Genomic DNA, 18,492 nt, shown 5'->3' on the forward strand with positions numbered 1-18,492 from the left:
GGCGTTAATACAGAAGGAGGCAGACTCAGCATACTAAGAATTGCATATACTCCGTGAGCCTGGAAGGGGGAAGGGGTAAGACCTATTGTGGATACCATGATAAAGCGAACTGCTCAAATACAAACAGCATGCATATGTCAAGGTAAGGTCGATGGAGACTGGCCTGCACGAGGTTGTGCATAAAATAGAAGAATCCTTCTATGCGAAGACGTACACACTGGCGGTTTGTATAGACATCGAGGGGGTGTTTAACAATGTGCGGACCTTCACATTGATCCAATCCTTAGACAAGTTCCGGTTGGACCCGGCCCTTGAGACTGGATAAACCATATGCTAAGGAACAGGTGAATAAATTGCGCGTCCCATGACATAAATATAAGGGAGAAAGTGGCTCAGTGGCTCGGTGACCACCATAAATAACCTATTATGGATGCTGCCTGAGGAGGGATTTGAACCCGTCTGCTATGCAGACGATGTTATAATACTTCTTAGGGTTAAGGATCCGAACGAGCTAGACAGAAGGGCCAAAAAGGTCTTGCTTATGGCATATGACAGGGCTAGATCCAGGAGTCAATGGTCCAATTTGTCTCACCACGTTTCCTCAACAACACGATTTCGATAACTGATAAGGTCAAATACTTAGGAGTGATTCTGCATAGGAAACTGAATTGGAAGTGACACTTACAGGAGCGTTCCGAGAAGGCTCACAGATGTTGGGCATTATGTAGACGGGCCGTGGGGTTGGAATGAGACCTGAATCCGAGGATATTCCCCTTGCTCTACAGGAGCATGATCAGACCAATACTTACGTACTGCTCTGTAGTTTGGTGGACTGCTATGCAGAAAAAGTGCAACATAACGACCATACAACAGGTTCAGAGGAGCCTATTCTATATATCCGTCCGATTGACACACAGATTAAGTGTGAGGCAGCCACTGCGGCTATGAGACTTACGGCGATGGGAGAATAGATTGAGGATGGGAGTAGCTCATACCATCGCGATACACTCGAGGCGACGATAGGAAACCTGGATGGAAGGAAAGAGGTTTCCGATCGGATACCTGAGACGACACTTGAGGTCGAGTTCGAGGCACTGCTGCCAGCGGCACAGTCTTGAACTGACGGAACCATAGTATTGCCATCTGGAATATCATGTTTCACGGATGGATCAAAGTTAGAAAACAGAGCGGGCCTGTGGGTCTATATTGAGAGCCCAAGGACGGAGATCTGTTTAAACATCTTTACGGACAGTTATCTGGCCATAAGGGAAATTACAACCAGGACGGTAAGACCACGAATAATCTGGGAATGTAAAAAGGAGATTAACGCCTTCGCTGAGGATGGCACAGTCCGCTTCGTTTGGTTGCCGGACCACAACGGAGTAAGGATGAATGACAGGACAGACAATTTGGCGGTGAAGGCCAGAGGACTGTCGTCAATAAACTTGGTCAACCCGAAGCCTTTCGGGTCGACGCAGTTTGAGTTAATGGCGTGGGCGACGAATGTACCACTGTGGAACAGCGAAACAGTCGGTTGGACGACGAAAATCCTATGCGGTGATTCGGATCGTGTGAGGACGTGGCTATAACTGAAAGAAGTAAGAAGGAGGTCAGTATAGCTTTTGGTGTCAAAAGCACAACAACAAAAATATATCTGAGATAATCCCAAAGAAAAGTTATAATCGAACAGTGGTCGAATTTTAATATTTAACAAAAAAAAATCATAACATAGCAAACCCCGAAAAGACGATTTTATGAATGGAAATCGTAAACAAATGTTGGAAGCTCTGAATTTTTATTTGTTAAACTGTATCATGTTATTCATGATTAAACTTTGGGTTTTTTGTAATTTTTTAGCGCTTTGCTATTAGCCTATGGTTTTAAATTGATAATGAGAAAAAACAAAAATCTACATTTGCAAGGATTTCAAGTTTTGTTTCCTATTGAATTCATGTTGTATTTAAGCAAAATATTTTATGTGTTTCTAAGAAAAAAATTTCTTTAAAATAACATGGTAACCATTTACCGGACTTCAGAAGGTATACGTGGAACTCCGAAGCCTCGTTGTGCATTTTTTTTTTAATTGGGTTGATATTATCGCTTTCTTGTGTGACAGGATCGATTTGCGTTGGGTGAATATCTGCTTATATCTGTGAAAAATACCAAAAGATTTTACTCGCTATAAGTTTAAGTTGAAAACTTTGCGATAATTCCCACTAACGGCAAGAAAAATGAATTGGGCCACTTTGATACGCTTCCAGATTTGAAAAATCTAGTCTCCTGTAGATATCTAAGCACTCTTAGAACTCTGCATAAAGTAAACGTGGTTAAGTGGTATGGTGATGTAACCATGTTATGTAAAACGTCTATATAACCTTAAATTGGTGCCGCCAGGAACTGTCGCAGTAAGAATTCTTCTAGCGTAATGGAACTTTTTTCCACTTTTCGGCCTTGATCATGGTTGAATCGAACAAAACGCCCATGAAAATTGCAACACCAAACCTATCTCCACAAGCAACGTCACCCCTTTACAATACGGAAACAAGCAGTGGAAGTACCACACTACAATATATATTTTTGCAGTAAATCGAAGTAAATCCTTTTAAATAGGTTAGAAAAAAGGTTGAGAAACCAGCCACAATGTGCCCACTGAAATTTTGAAAATATTTTCACTTTGATCTCAGAAAAACTAATTGTCAAATAAACTTACTAGGTGGTTGATCAATGTGATCACTTGTTGTTCGAAATAATATCTTTTTAAGTCCTTGGGCTTAATTATTTCTTCTTTAAAAACTAATAAACTTGATGCGGCACTTTTATTAAATGTAGATAAATTTTATGTTGTGAACTGAATCAAATGCTACAATCAAAAGAATAATCCAAACCTATGCTGCCTTTGATGAAGCCCAAATATGATGGAAGGTGGTATTCCAACATTTATTCACCACTAACGAAATGAAGGCAAACCAAACAAGTAAAAGCGTGCTAAGTTCGGCCGGGCCGAATCTTATATACCATCCACCATGGATCGCATTTGTCGAGTTCTGTAAAATGTCAGCCAATTCGAATAAGAATTGCGCCCTTTGGGGGCTCAAGAAGTAAAATAGAGAGATCCATTTATATGGGAGCTGTATCGGGCTATAGACCGATTCAGACCATAATAAATATGTATGTTGATGGTCATGAGAGAATGCGTCGTACAAAATTTCAGGCAAATCGGATAATAATTGCGACCTCTAGAGGCTCCCTCTAGAACCTCAAGAAGTCAAGTCCCCAGATCTGTTTATATGACAGCTATATCAGGTTATGAACCGATATGAATCATACTTGGCACAGTTATTGCACATCATAACAAAACACGTCGTGCAAAATTTCATTTCATATACTTGGCACAGTTGTTGGGTATCATGACAAAATACTACGTGCAAAATTTCAGCCAAATCGGATAAGAATTGCGCAATCTAGAGGCTCAAGAAGTCAAGACCCAAGATCGGTTTATATGGCAGCTATATCACGTTATGGACCGATTTGAACCATACTTGGCACAGTTGTTGGATGTCATAACAAAACACGTCGTGCAAAATTTCATTTGAATCGGATAAGAATTGCGCACTCTAGAGACTCAAGAAGTCAAGACCCAAGATCGGTTTATATGGCAGCTATATCAGGTTATGGACCGATTTGAATCATACTTGGCACAGTTATTGGATATCATAACAAAACACGTCGTGCAAAATTTCGTCGTGCACATACAAAATAGACGACGAAACACACAAAAAAATTAAATGAAAAATTAAAGAATTAATTAAAAAAGAAAAACTTTTCTCCCACGACGGGGGTTTGAGCCAATCCTCTGTCATGCTAGTCTGACACACACCCACTAAGCTATGCCACACCTGGCTTAAACCTCATATAACACATCCTTGTAATATTCCCTACCATGGGGAAATGGGTAAATAGATGAAATCTGTCTTGTGAGTCTAGTTTGTTGTAATCTGGAGCCAGATAAATTGCTCTTAAGAGACAAAGTAAGAATGATAACATGTTCTGCGTCCCAGCGAACATTTTCTTCCCATCAGCGACAGTTGAAGGCAATCATGGTCATGCAAATGCCCATCACAAACCGGGTTATATTGATCATATGGTCAAATATTAACAGGAATTGGGCCACCATGACGGTCTAATATCTTTGGCGTGATATGTTCCTGTAGAACCTCCCTCTATATCGTCAAGCATATAGTAATTGCTACCAAGTTTTGTTCGAACCGTAGCATAGTGGGAGAAAATCGAAAAGAAACTAGCAAAAAATATGCCGTGTGAGAACGGGTAGAGATATCGCTTTCAAATTTGGAACGGTTAGAGCCGAGGTGTTAGCGAGATCGTATGCAAGGCCGTAGGCTGTCCGGGTGCCTTTTGAAAGGCTTCTAAAATTGGTCACCTCTGCCAAATCTTCGTTTGTGGTCCCATTTCCAAAATTTAAAAAATTCTAAGAAATCGACGAATAAAGATATCTAATTTTAATTTTGCAGATAAAAGTGCACTTAATAAATTAAAAATAATAATAATTTTGTCTGAATTTTTTACAAAAAACCCTTTTTGGGCATATATGGTTTCAAAATCGGCATTTTTTAGTAAATTTGCTGTTGAAGCAATGGCCATTCAAAAAATGATCTGGACTTTGAAAATTTTGAACTCTTTAAGTTGAAGCATTTTATTAAAATTAAAAGAGATCCAATTTTGCACTAAACTGCTTCGGGGTGAAATTTCGGCGCTATACCATCTGTCCAATATTGTACGATATCGATCGTGTCCTTGGATTATACTGATCCCGGTTCAGATCATGAGCCAAAGCAATATTCTTCCGTAAATCCCTCCGAATCAAGGCCAACTAATCCTCCCGATTCAGCCGAATAGAGGGGTCATCCTAGACCCCTAAATTGTCGATGTAGGCATCGCCATGGGTGACCATATTGAACCCGAAGGTTGCAAAGTAAGGCGAACACTTTATGGCCTGATGCACGCAATTGTGCAAAGTACAACTTTTCGCAGATATATATCGGTCTCACATCCTCCTTCAAGAACGCTCTAGTTCCTGAAATTGTAGACCGGTTTACCCTCTGAGACGCGTTGGACTGAGGAGAGTATTACGCGGTGTATGAATGATTAAGGCCGAATTTGGTTAGGAAGGCATTGAACTCGTCTGCTTTAAATTGCGACCCATTGCACTATGGTCTCAACCCTCTGTTTTTCTGGCCAAAACTATTTTAGCATTATATTTGTAGTTGTAAATTTATATTTATTTTATTTATTTATAACATTGAAACAAGAAAGCTGATCGTTTTGCAATCTTCTAACGGTTGTAGCAGAGGATATAAGCTTTCAGAAAATGTTCGAACTGGCCACCATGTTTATAATTTAGGGTGTGATATGGTGGGTTATATTGGGTTGCCCAAAAAGTAATTGTCGGTAATATAGTAATAATATAGTCGGCGTTGACAAATTTTTTCAACGGCTTGTGACTCTGTAATTGCATTCTTTCTTCTGTCAGTTATCAGCTGTTACCTTTAGCTTGCTTTAGAAAAAAAGTGCGCGAAATTTTGTTAACATTTGTTTGTTTGGCGTTAATTTTAATATGGGTACCACATGTATTGAAAGAAATTCATTTAACAAACCGAATAAACCCTTGTGATATGCACCAGAAGTTTTATGAGCGTGGAATACTAAATTTGCTAGGATGATGGCTAAAGGTTATCGAACAAAATGGCAATTATATATTTGATTATAGTTCATTCTAAGTTTTATTAAAAATGCATTTAATTTTTTTTTTTTAAAATCCGCAATAGTTGAGATATAGTGACTTCTTTAATACTTAAATACAAATTACTTTCGATTTACCGCACCGATAGATTGAATGTGTTTTTAACGAAAAAGCTTTTTGATGCGGGCAACATGTTCAATTACCAAAGTATATGAAAAATTACAAAATTTAATAAAATAGGTTCTTAATTTTTTTAGTGCAACATTTTTCTCAAATCATTTCTCCAGAAATAAAAAAATTTGGACTTTTTATTTTGTTCCTAGAGCGAAATTTAATCTTATTCTTTAAACAGAAAAAAGGGTGATACTTGAAAGTCAAACAAATTCAACCTACCTCTGACAGATATTTTTTTTTTTACTTTTAATAAAAATTGTTGTTTCTCTCCATTTGGAAGTGTTTTCTATTGGAATAAACCAAAAGTATATCAAAATTCTATTTTTACTTTTGGCCAAAAAAATGAGTCCTTGGAACCATAGTGCATTGTCGCTGACCAAATATTCCGGCACACCGTTCACGTGAAAAACATGTCCCAATAAAATGTCTTGGATTGCCTTTGGCGTAAACTTCTTAAAAGAACACAACCAATGAAATTTGTTCAAATGGTCCAAGACTATAAAGATGCCGATATTACTGGTGCAGTGCGGGTACGAGCCCGAAATGTCGACGAAATGACGAAATGTCGATCAAATCGATCGTTTTTGTCATTCTTCCATTTGCCGTCACGGGTGAACTATTAGCTCTTGTAATTATAGATCGTTGAAAATCCCTGGGAATCCATAGCATCCATGCCTGTTGCTCTTGCTCCAGTGTAGTGGTCCGTGTGAATATATGTCAAAGTTCCATTTTTCTTTTGGCCAAAAAAATGGTCCTTGGAACCATAGTGCATTGCCGCTGACCAAATATTCCGGCACACTATTAACATGAAAAACATGTCCCAATTAAAAAGTCTTGGATTTCCTTTGGGAATCCATAGCTTCCACGCCTGTTGCTCTTGCCCCCGTGTAGTGGCCCATGTAGATATACCTTCCAACTGTTTTTATGTCATGGAATTTGGACGAATTCAAGTTTTCAGACCCAAGTAATCTGAAGCGTCGAAAAATGTCGAATTCAAATCGACTTCTGGTCCATTAAGGTCCTCAAAAGGTATCCGAGACAAAGCCACGGAACCACAGGGTCCTTGTTCTTTCGACGGTTAATTGTGTGGTAAAGACCCAACGGACCAGCGTACCTGTAAAATCAGGTTGCTTCATTAGCCACTATAGTGAGGAATGATCCGTAATGACCCAAAGTCCTGGGGTTCCAGTTAGCTTCTGACTCGCTTGATAGCCTCAATTGCAACTAGACATTGCCTTTCCGTCACGCAGTAATTGCGTTGGGAAGTGTTTAGCTTTTTTTTTAAATAAATGCTATTGGGCATTTATTTAAAAAATGTCATCAAACTCGGTCAATATCGCACTAATGCCATATTCAAATGGTTCACAATGTAAATACAACTTCTTGTCAAAGTTTGGATTAGCAAGAATGGGGCGGTGGTAAGACGCTTATTAACCTCCTCAAAGGCGGCATGAGCATCTGCAATCCATTGAAACTTTCTATTGCTAGAATTTTTTTTTTTTTTTGGGGAAAGGGAAGAGAGGAAAAACCTTCAACGAAGCGTCTGCACTAGACAGCTAACCCAAGGAATTCCCTTACTTGCTTGATGGTCTTAGACACTGGCCATTCAAAATAGTGCCAACCTTCACCGGGTCAGTTTGGATACCTCCATGTCTTATAGTGACATGGCGCTTAGAAACTCCCGGGCTATCCGGACCAAGATTGAATGATTTGGTGAGAAATATTTGGAAATAATCACCAGGTCATTAAGGTACCCTAACACGCAATGCTTAAGGTTTGGCGGAATCAGCTCATCCATGAGGCTGTGGTGCATTGCACATACCAAAAGGCATTACGACGAACTGGTACAACAGCCGATTTCTCACCGAGGCCAAGTCGAGTTATGTGATCAGGTCAGGTTGGTAACCGTGCGAATATGCCTTCGCTGCTCAGAAGAAGGTATGCATCGTTTTTAATCACTTGGTTAACGCATATAGTGTCGAGGCAAAGCCGAACTTTGTTTGCCTTTACGATCAACGGCATAGGGGAGCTCCAAGGCGACGATGAGGGCTCAATAACGCCTAAGGTCAACATTCGACCAATCTCACCGTACATCAGTTTCTCGACAGCTGGGGAGACTGGGTAATATCATTGTTTGATAGGTACCGAATCCCCAAAATCGATTTCGTATTGAATAAACCTAGTTCCACCTTAACCATGTTTAGATAAATTTGGAAAAAACCCTTTGATCGGCGCCATTTGAACCTGTTGACTGCCTGTCAAGAGATATTAAAAACAATCTCCCCGACATCGATTTCGTATTGAATAAGCCTAGTTCCACCTTAACCATGTTTAGATAAATTTGGAAAAACCCTTTGATACTCTCCATTTGAACCTGTTGACTGCCTGTCAAGGGATATTAAAAACAATCCCCCCGACATCGATTTCGTATTGAATAAGCTATTTAGATAAATTTGGAAGAAGCCCTTTGATCGCCTACATTTGAACCTGTTGACCGCCTACATTTGAACCTGTTGACTGCCTGCTAAGGGATTTTAAAAGCAATCCCCTTCGGAAACATCACAAGCTATTCTTGGAGACGAAGAAGTGTTATCCATACAAATAAAAATTTTGCCCATGAACATTCCACTAAGGAACAGGGACAAACTTCTCACATATTAATGAGAGCAGTCCGACTCAAGTTTAAGCTCAATGGTAAGGGGTTTTCTTTTTTATAGCCGAGTCCGAACGGCATGCCGCAATGCGACACCTCTTTGGAGAGAAGTTTTACATGGTATAGTACCTCACAAATGTTGCCAGCATTAGGAGGGGAAAAGCACTGCTAAATATTTTTTCCGATGGTCGCGTCAGGATTCGAACCCAGGCGTTCAGCGTCATAGGCAGTCATGCTAACCTCTGCGCTACGGTGTTATCCATAGATAAATCTAAACTTTAAAGGTTCACCGGAATATTGTAATCGTCGGAAGGGTCCTTAACAATGGTCGATTGAAAATAACTCATAGTCTGACCAAAAGCCTAGACCAAGAATAAGTCTCTGCGTGATGAATGGTACAATAAAAATTTTAAGGGGCTTCATCTTATAGCGAAAAGATGAATCTTGTGCCATCGGCAGTTTTGACGCAAAACTTACTTTGTTAGAATTAATAATATGTTGAAAATTCCAGAACAGGGTACGTTCGCCCCAGTATCAAGTAGACCAAACTCCTTAAAGCCCAAATACTTCACATCTGCGTCAAATCTCTTGTCACTATTGCTTTGGACAATAGCTGATATGACATACTACGCCGTCAACCTCCTGCGCTGAGTCGAAAAGTCGCCTATTTAGGGCGTGTCACAGGGCAAAACCACATCGAATCTACTGAAAAAATCTGGTCTGAGAATATAGTACTGATATCTTTCGTGATATGGACGAATCGGGTATAATACACTTGGAACGTCATTGTTGTATATTACTCGCCTTAAAATTGTGATTGGAGCAGAATAAGGAGTCGTCAAGTCGCGGTCGGTATCGTGACTAATAGCGGGGAATCGCGAGGGGGATTCTGTCTTATTAAATTGTTTGTAGCATTTCCCTTTTTCGGCAGACAGCACCTGCATTGAGGCTTGTAAACATTCTTCATACCGCAGCCATATCAGGAAATGTTTCGTATTTGGACACAGTCGTCCCAATAGTGACAATTCCAGCGCTTCATCATTTTCGAATTTTGATGGACTGCCGCAATGCAATCATCGGAGATGGGGGCAGTCAGAATCTCCTCAGAAGTCTCGATTTCTGCTATGTTATGACGAGTACCAACATAAGGAACACCCGAAGGCTTAAGACCAGCATTCCTGCGGTAACATTCATCCCAGAAAAGTTCCTCTCGTTTCTGTACAAGGTTGCTAAAATTAGCCACCGTAAATACAGGCACTATCTCTTCGTTTTCCAAAGGCAGTTCGAGCCTATCTAGTAAACAGCAAACCGAGCATATCTCAAACGGCTCACCTGCCCTCATCGTCCTGTTTCTAACTTCTTCCTTTATATGAAAACTTGAACGCATGTCCCGATATTGATACTTGAGTGTCGCACAAAAGGAATTCTCCAGTACCACACTCGAGCTTTTGCCGAGAAAAGGACTGGCATATTTTTACATATAATATGGAAGTCATTGTTTAAACTGATCTTATGTCAGCGACCTAACACGATATAAAAATCCATCAACTGAAAGGTCGCAGCTGGATGCATCAAACCTGACGTTCCAATTCTGAATCACAGCAGTTTGGTTAGGCTAGGTAGGTTGAAAAGAGGGTGCGGATATTAATCCGCCCCATGCCACTATGGACATATACCAGTGATCGGCTTATTGTGCGCTTTAAATACAAAAAAAAGTAACCTCGAAAAAGGAAATCTATGTTAGGAATTCGGTGCTACAAAATCGCTAATTGTTTTCCATGACACGCCCCTTAGTTGGTTCATGTCTGGTATTGTGTAAGTACCGGTGTCTTTTAGCAGCGAAAGCCAGGAAGACATAGGAAATGCTCCAACGTCTCATCATCTTCCCCACATGTCCTACACATGCTATAAATTGCCGCACTGATTTTGCATAAGTGAGCTCGTAGTCCTATGTGTCCCGTTATGGTACCAATAGCTATACTGACCTCCTTCTTACATTCTTTCAGTAATAGCCTCGTCCTCTCACGATCCGGATCACCCTATAGGATTTTCGCTGACCTACCGACTGTTTCGCTGTTCCACAGTGTCACAGCAGAAGAGGCTGCTATTATGGACGCCACCTGGCCGCTACCGATCTTCGATGGACCCTGATACGAAGAAAAATGGCGGGAGTGGTGTTTTGATTCAAGTTCATGTTTCTAGCAATACTCCTCTCAATCATGCTATTTATCCTCCCATAGTCAATCGTAATAGGAACCTGAGCGTGGTTCCTTGGAAAAAGAATTTCGCCTGCAGTCGGAATTCGATCCGGGAAATTGTTAAGGTAACCATCTTAGAATTAGGTTCTACAACATCTGTAGCCCCACGCTCATTATGCCTATCCTCCATGAATTAACTCTTACAGAAATCCCTGGTCATCGGACGGTGCACCAAAGCACATCAACCCCTATCTCCTTGGTTCTGACGAAATTTCTTACTACCGTCGGTATGAGTAGATATCTCTCTAGACGAATTAATTTGCGCAGTATATTTCCTCAAGTCCGAAGACAGCAAGGTAACCTACAATGTGGGCATTCCACATTGATGGACAGCGCGGTCTCAATGCAAGACTGATAAAAGGTATGATCGCAGCTCAAAATTATATAGAACTCCTGATATAGAAAATTTAAGGAGAATCGCATACACTATATATATCCATAGCTTTAGAAGATAAATACTGAGCTCCTGGTTGCGGTTGAGGCGTGAGATGAGTCATACTGTAGTTTCCTTATTCGCACCTATGCTTTTATACCCTCCACCATAAGATGGGGGTATACTAATTTCGTCATTCTGTTTGTAACTGCTCGAAATATTTGTCTGAGACCCCATAAAGTATATACAATATATTCTTGATCGTCGCGACATTTTATGACGATCTAGCCATGTCCGTCCGTCTGTCTGTCGAAAGGACGCTAACTTCCGAAGGAGTAAAGCTAGCCGCTTGAAATTTTGCACAAATACTGCCGTATAAACCGATCTTGGGTCTTGACTTCTTGAGCCTCTAGAGCATGGAATTCTTATCCGATTGGAATGAAATTTTGCACGACGTGTTTTGTTATGATATCCAATAACTGTGCCAAGTATGGTTAAAATCAGTCTATAACATGATATAGCTGCCATATAAACCGATCTTGGGTCTTGACTTCTTGAGCCTCTAGAGGGCGCAAGTCTTATCCGATTTGAATGAATTTTTGCACGAAGTATTTTGTTATGATATCCAACAACTGTGCCAAGTATGGTTCAAATCGGTTCATAACCTGATATAGCTGTCATATAAACAGATCTGGGCACTTGACTTCTTCAGTTTCTAGAGGTCGCAATTCCTACCCGATTTGGCTGAAATTTTGCATGACGTATTTTATTCTTACTTTCAACAACTGTGTCCAATAAGGTTCAAATCGGTTCATAACTTGATATAGCTGCCATATAAATCGATCTTGACTTCTTGAGCGATTGGAATGAAATTTTGTACGATGGATCCCCTCATGACCATCAACATACGTGTTTATTATGGTCTGAATCGGTCTATAGCCCGATACAGCTCCCATATAAATGGATCTCTCTATTTTACTTCTTGAGCCCCCAAAGGTCGCAATTCTTATTCGAATTGGCTGACATTTTACACAGGTCTCCAACATATTATATAATTGTGGTCCAAACCGGACCATATCTTGATATCGCTCTAATAGCAGAGCAAATCTTTTCTTATATCCTTTTTTAACTAAGAAGAGGTGTCGGGAAAAGAACTCGACAAATGCGATCCATGGTGGAGGGTATATAAGATTCGGCCCGGCATCAATTTTCTCTCTGGACTTGATTTTATATTTTATTTTATACCCCCCACCATAGGATGGGGTTATGCTTATTGTGTCATTCCGTTTGTAACATCTCAAATTATTCGTCTTAGACCCCATTAAGTATATGTATACTTGATCTTCATGACATTTTAAGTCGATCTAGCAATGTCCGTCCGTCTGTCGAAAGCACGCTATCTTTCAAATGAGTAAAGCTAGGCTCCTGAAATTTGGCACAAATACTTCTTATGAGAATAGGATTGTAAATGCGCCAGATATAACTGCCATATAAACCGATTTCGGAGCATGACTTCTTGAGTCAATAGAGGGCGCAATTATTGTCCGATTTGGCTGAAATTTTGCATGTTTATCACTGTAAACAATTGTGCAAATTATTCTTCAAATAGGTTTTAATCATATATAGCTTCCATATAAACCGATTTCCCGATTATATTCGCACCCGATTTTTTTTACACATAGGTACTTAAAAGTACAAAATCGCTAATTTTTTCTGACGGTTTGTAAGTCTCTATATATAAAAGAGACACTTGATTGACTGACCGATAACTGGCCAGCCCAAACGGCTCAAGCTAGAATTTAGGCTTTGGGTCGTAGGCGCGAGATAAGGCGGGATTTGGTGATATTCGTACGTACGTACGTTAAGTTACTAAAAGATAACAAAAAGTACGAAAATGTGGACTGTTTGCACAGGGCGAACGGATAGGGTTAAAACTATGATTTTGGGCTCAAATTGAAGAGCGTCTCGAAAAACTAAGATTTAGTGACAAAAATTGACCAAAATTGTACCGGAGGTGGGAGAAATAATACTAAACGTACTATTTCTCCAATATTAAATTTTTAATTGGTCCAATTAAAAAATTAATTAAAAATATGCAGATGTAACAAAATTTTTGCGAAAAGAACGCTGTATAGGGCGCACCTTGAATTTCGATGCAACATGCAATCCTTAACATGAGCGGAAAATAATATTTCTCGAATTAAAAAATAAAAAGCATCGCAGCGGGTTTAGGTCTAGCTACCGGCATAGATTAACAGTAATTGACATATTTTTATTACAGTAACTTTGGGATTTACATGCATTGAGGAAGTAAACCTAACAATATATTATAATTAGACCGATGCCAGAGAAGCCATTAATATGCATATTTTGATCATAAATAAGATAAGAATTAAAAGGCAGTCGAAAACCAGTTTTTTGGAGAGTTGTACCTTCTATATATAGAAAGTATATATAAAAATTTCGAGCGGCTAGACTTTTTAAAAAACGGACAGTTATAACAGTGTTGTTGAGTCTAAAAAAATTTGCAATTCAATTAAATAATAAGTGTGTTCGTGTACACAATAATTTATGCACAATTAATACTGGAAGTCATTTGCGTACTTTATTTACCAGCGGGAGAGTTTGTTACTTGAGAACTTGCACATTTCTACTGGAGGGTTTTCCCCAGAAGGAATTTGCAGCATCTAACGTCTGTTTTATGAAATCCCGCTGTTTAATTCAATTTAATATAAAAATAGGGTAAAGGGTATTCTCCCGCAAATTTTAACAGGAAAAGTACGCTAACAGACTTAATGATTGAAAGAACTGCCTAGACCACTAACTTTTTTCTTTTTGTCACTCTATTCGTTCGCCAATTCAATGAAAACAGCTTTTCCCCTTCTTTCTATGAAATAAACTGTTTCCAATGAATTGGCGAACGAATCGAATGGCAAGAAGAAAATAACTAATTATTGGGTTGCCCAAAAAGTAATTGCGGATTTTTTAAAAGAAAGTAAATACATTTTTAATAAAACTTAGAATGAACTTTAATCAAATATACATTTTTTACACTTTTTTTCTAAAGCAAGCTAAAAGTAACAGCTGATAACTGACAGAAGAAAGAATCCAATAACAGAGTCACAAGCTGTGAAAAAATTTGTCAACGCCGACTATATGAAAAATCCGCAATTACTTTTTGGGCAACCCAATATTTATCTTTTTCAATTAAACCACAACGGCCTATACCAATGTTGTTGTTTAATTGAAAAAGATAAAATTTTCAATCACATTCATATAACAATTTTTTAGGATTCAATTACAAAAATAATTGAATCCATAAATTTCTTAACTGAAAATGCCAAAAATTTCAATCACAATCATAATTGACAAAAAAGTTCAGATTCAATTAAAAAATTATTGAATCAATCAATAAATTTTTTAATTGAATTCGACTAAACTTCAATCATAATTATTGAAAAATATTTCAGATTCAATTAAAAAAAGGGTAGAATCAATTAATTGTTTTAATTGAAAATGTAAAAAGTTTCAATCACAATCGCGTTTGAAAAAATATTCGGATTCAATTAAAAAATAATTTATGCAATTAATCTTTTAATTAAAAACATTTGTATTTTCAATTAAAATTTTAATTAAAAAAATTTTCGTGATATTTTTTTTTGTGTAAATACCAAAATTCAGAGCTCTATCTCAATTCATAAAGAAGGTACCCAATAATACCAATTTCGATATTAAAGGTACTATTTCTCCCAGTTCCGCTACGATTTTGGGAAATTTTCGTCACCAAATCTTAGTTTTTCGAGACACAATTTAATTTAAGCCCAAAATCATAATTTTAGCCCTATCCGTTCGCCCTGTACAAACAGTCCACATTTTCGTACTTTTTGTTACCTTTTAGTATCTTAACGTACGTACGTACGAATATCACCAAATCCCGCCTTGGGCTGGCCACTTATCGGTCAGTCAAACATGCGTCTCTTTTAAATATAGAGACTAGCAAACCGTCGGAAAGTAAGAACGATTTTGTCCTTCTTAGTACATATGTGTAAAAAAAAATTAAAAAAAAAATCGGGTGCGAATTACGCCCTCCAATTTAATCAGGAGATCGGTTTATATGGAAGCTATATCAGGTCAAAACCTGTTTGAAGAATACTTTGCACAACAGTGATGCCAAAACACGTCATGCAAAATTTCAGCCAAATCGGACAATAATTGCGCCCTCTATTGGCTCAAGAAGTCATGATCCGAGATCGGATTATATGGCAGCTATATCTGGTTATAAACCGATTTGAACCATACGTGGCGCAATTGTTTATACAATAGTTATACCAAAACACCTCATGCTAAATTTCACCCAAAACGGATAAGACTTGTGCCCTCCAGTGGCTCAAGAACTCAAGATCCAAGATCGGTCTATATTACAGCTATATCAAAACATTGACCGATATGGCGCATTTATTGTGCAATCCTAACCGACCTATTCTCATAAGAAGTATTTGTGTCAAATTTCTTTCGACAGACGGACGGACATTGCTAGATCGACTTAAAATGTCATGAAGATCAAGAATACATATACTTTGTGGGGTCTAAGACGAATAATTTGAGGTGCTACAAATGGAGTGACGAAATTAGTATAACCCCATCCTATGGTGGGGGGTACAAAATAAAATATTAAATCAAGTCCAGAGAAAATTGATGAAAAAACAAGTAAAAAGACGTTAAGTTCGGCCGAACCGAATCTTAAATACCCTCCACCATGATCGCACTTGTTAAATTCTTTGCCCGATATCTCTTTATAGTCAAACAAACGATAATGATAAGAATTGCTATGCTATTGGAGCTATACGCAGTTATAAACCGTGTCCGTTGGAGACCGAAGTGGAAGTTAATGTGCAAAATGGCAGCAAAATCGGAAAAGACTTGCGCACTCCGTAGGATCAAGGAGTATAATCGATAGATCGGTTTATATGGGAGCTATAATTCAGACCAATTGGGCAATAAATGCGGCTCAAGAAGTCAAGATCCGAGATCGGTTTATATGGGAGCTATATCAGTTATTGAACCTATTTGGACCATACGTGGTACAGTTATTTATTTATTTCAAGTCATAACAAAACCTTTCATGCTGAATTTGAGCCAAATCGGGTAATAACTGTTTTACCGGCTCAAGAAATGAAGATTCGAGATCGGTTTATATGGCAGCTATATCAAGTATTGAACCTATTTGAACCACACTCAGCCCAGTTGTTGGAAGTCATAACACAATACTTCATGGATATTTCGGAAATATCAATCATTTTTTTTTAATTTAATCAATTAAAAATTATTTAAAAATTCTTTTTTGGTTTGTTCGGCTCGAGGTCATGAAAACAATTGTTAACAAGTAAAAGCGTGCTAAGTTCGGCCGGGCCGAATCTTATATACCCTCCACCATGGATCGCATTTGTCGAGTTCTTTTCCCGGCATCTCTTCTTAGGCAAAAAAATGATATAAGAAAAGAGTTACTCTAATAGTAAAACGATATCAAGATATGGTCCGGTTCGGACCACAATTAAATTATATGTTGGAGACCTGTGTAAAATTTCAGCCAATTCGTATAAGAATTGCGCCCATTGGGGCTCACGAAGTAAAATAGAGAGAACGATTTATATGGGATCTGTATCGGGCTATAGACCGATTCAGACCATAATAAACACGTTTGTTGATGGTCACGAGAGGATCCATCGTACAAAATTTCAGGCATATCGGATAATAATTGCGACCTCTAGGGGTCAAGAAGTCAAGATCCCACATCGGTTTATATGGCAGCTATATCAGGTTATGCACAGATTTGAACCTTATTTGACACAGTTGTTGAAAGAAAAAATAAAATACGTCATGCAAAATTTCAGCCAAATCGGATAGGAAATGCGCCCTCTAGAAGCTCAAGAAGTCAAATCCCCAGATCTGTTTATATGACAGCTATATCAGGTTATGAACCGATTTCAACCATACTTGGCACAGTTGTTGGATATCATAACAAAACACGTCGTGCGAAATTCCATTCCAATCTGATAAGAATTGCGCACTCTAGAGCCTCAAGAAGTCAAGACCCAAGATCGGTTTATATGGCAGCTATATCAGGTTATGGACCGATTTGAACCATACTTGGCACAGTTGTTGGATATCATAACAAAACACGTCGTGCAAAATTTCATTCTGATCAGATAAGAATTGCGCACGCTAGAGGCTAAAGAAGTGAAGACCCAAGATCGGTTTATATGGCAGCTATATCAAAACATGGACCGATATGGCCCATTTACAATACCAACCGACCTACACTAATAAGAAGTATTTGTGCAAAATTTCAAGCGGCTAGCTTTACTCCTTCGGAAGTAGACAGACGGACGGACGGACAAACGGGCGGACATGGCTAGATCGACATAAAATGTCACGACGATCAAGAATATATATACTTTATGGGGTCTCAGACGAATATTTCGAGTAGTTACAAACAGAATGACGAAATTAGTATACCCCCCATCTTATGGTGGAGGGTATAAAAAACTGATGTTATTGTTTTTAAAAATAGTTTTATTGTTGAAAAATCCAATATTTCGAAAACCACCTGTTTTCTTCCCCAGGAAATTTCAATTATTCTTAACAATTTCAAACCACTTTCTTCTAACAATGTTAAACTTATACTTAATTAAAAATTTCAATAATTTTTTTAATTGTATCAATTAAAAAATTAATTGGAAATTTAAAAATTTTTCAATTATTTTTTTAATCGAATGTGCCATTTTTTAAATTGAATATTTTTTCTATCGCCGTTTTCAAAAACTGCGATTGATGTTATAATTTTCGTGATAGAAGCAGTTTCAATTAAAAAATTATTAATCAATCTAAATTGGTTGATTATATGAGTTTTTGGAAAATGGTCCATTTAGGTATCAAAAATAGCACAAAAAAATGTACGAAATGGGTGAACATTGATCAGGGCGAACGGATAGAGCTAGAATTTTTAAATTCTGCTTGGAGAGCTGTTGCCGAAACGATAAAAAAGGACGTTTAGTACCGCATTTGGTACTCTCTTTACGGATTGAGTTGTCATGTAGGTACAAGTAGGAAATATATGGTGGGTGACTAAATAATTTTTCCATAAATTGTACATTTTGGAACCAAAAAGTATATATTTAAAATAGCTTAATAGCTTCGTCCACAGCGAACGGCGATAGCTAGAAATATATTAATTAGGACACAGTTACACCTTGACAGTATATATTGGGCAACTAGG

Source organism: Stomoxys calcitrans, chromosome 2 (genome assembly GCF_963082655.1).
Source record: "Stomoxys calcitrans chromosome 2, idStoCalc2.1, whole genome shotgun sequence".
NCBI lineage: Eukaryota > Metazoa > Arthropoda > Insecta > Diptera > Muscidae > Stomoxys > Stomoxys calcitrans.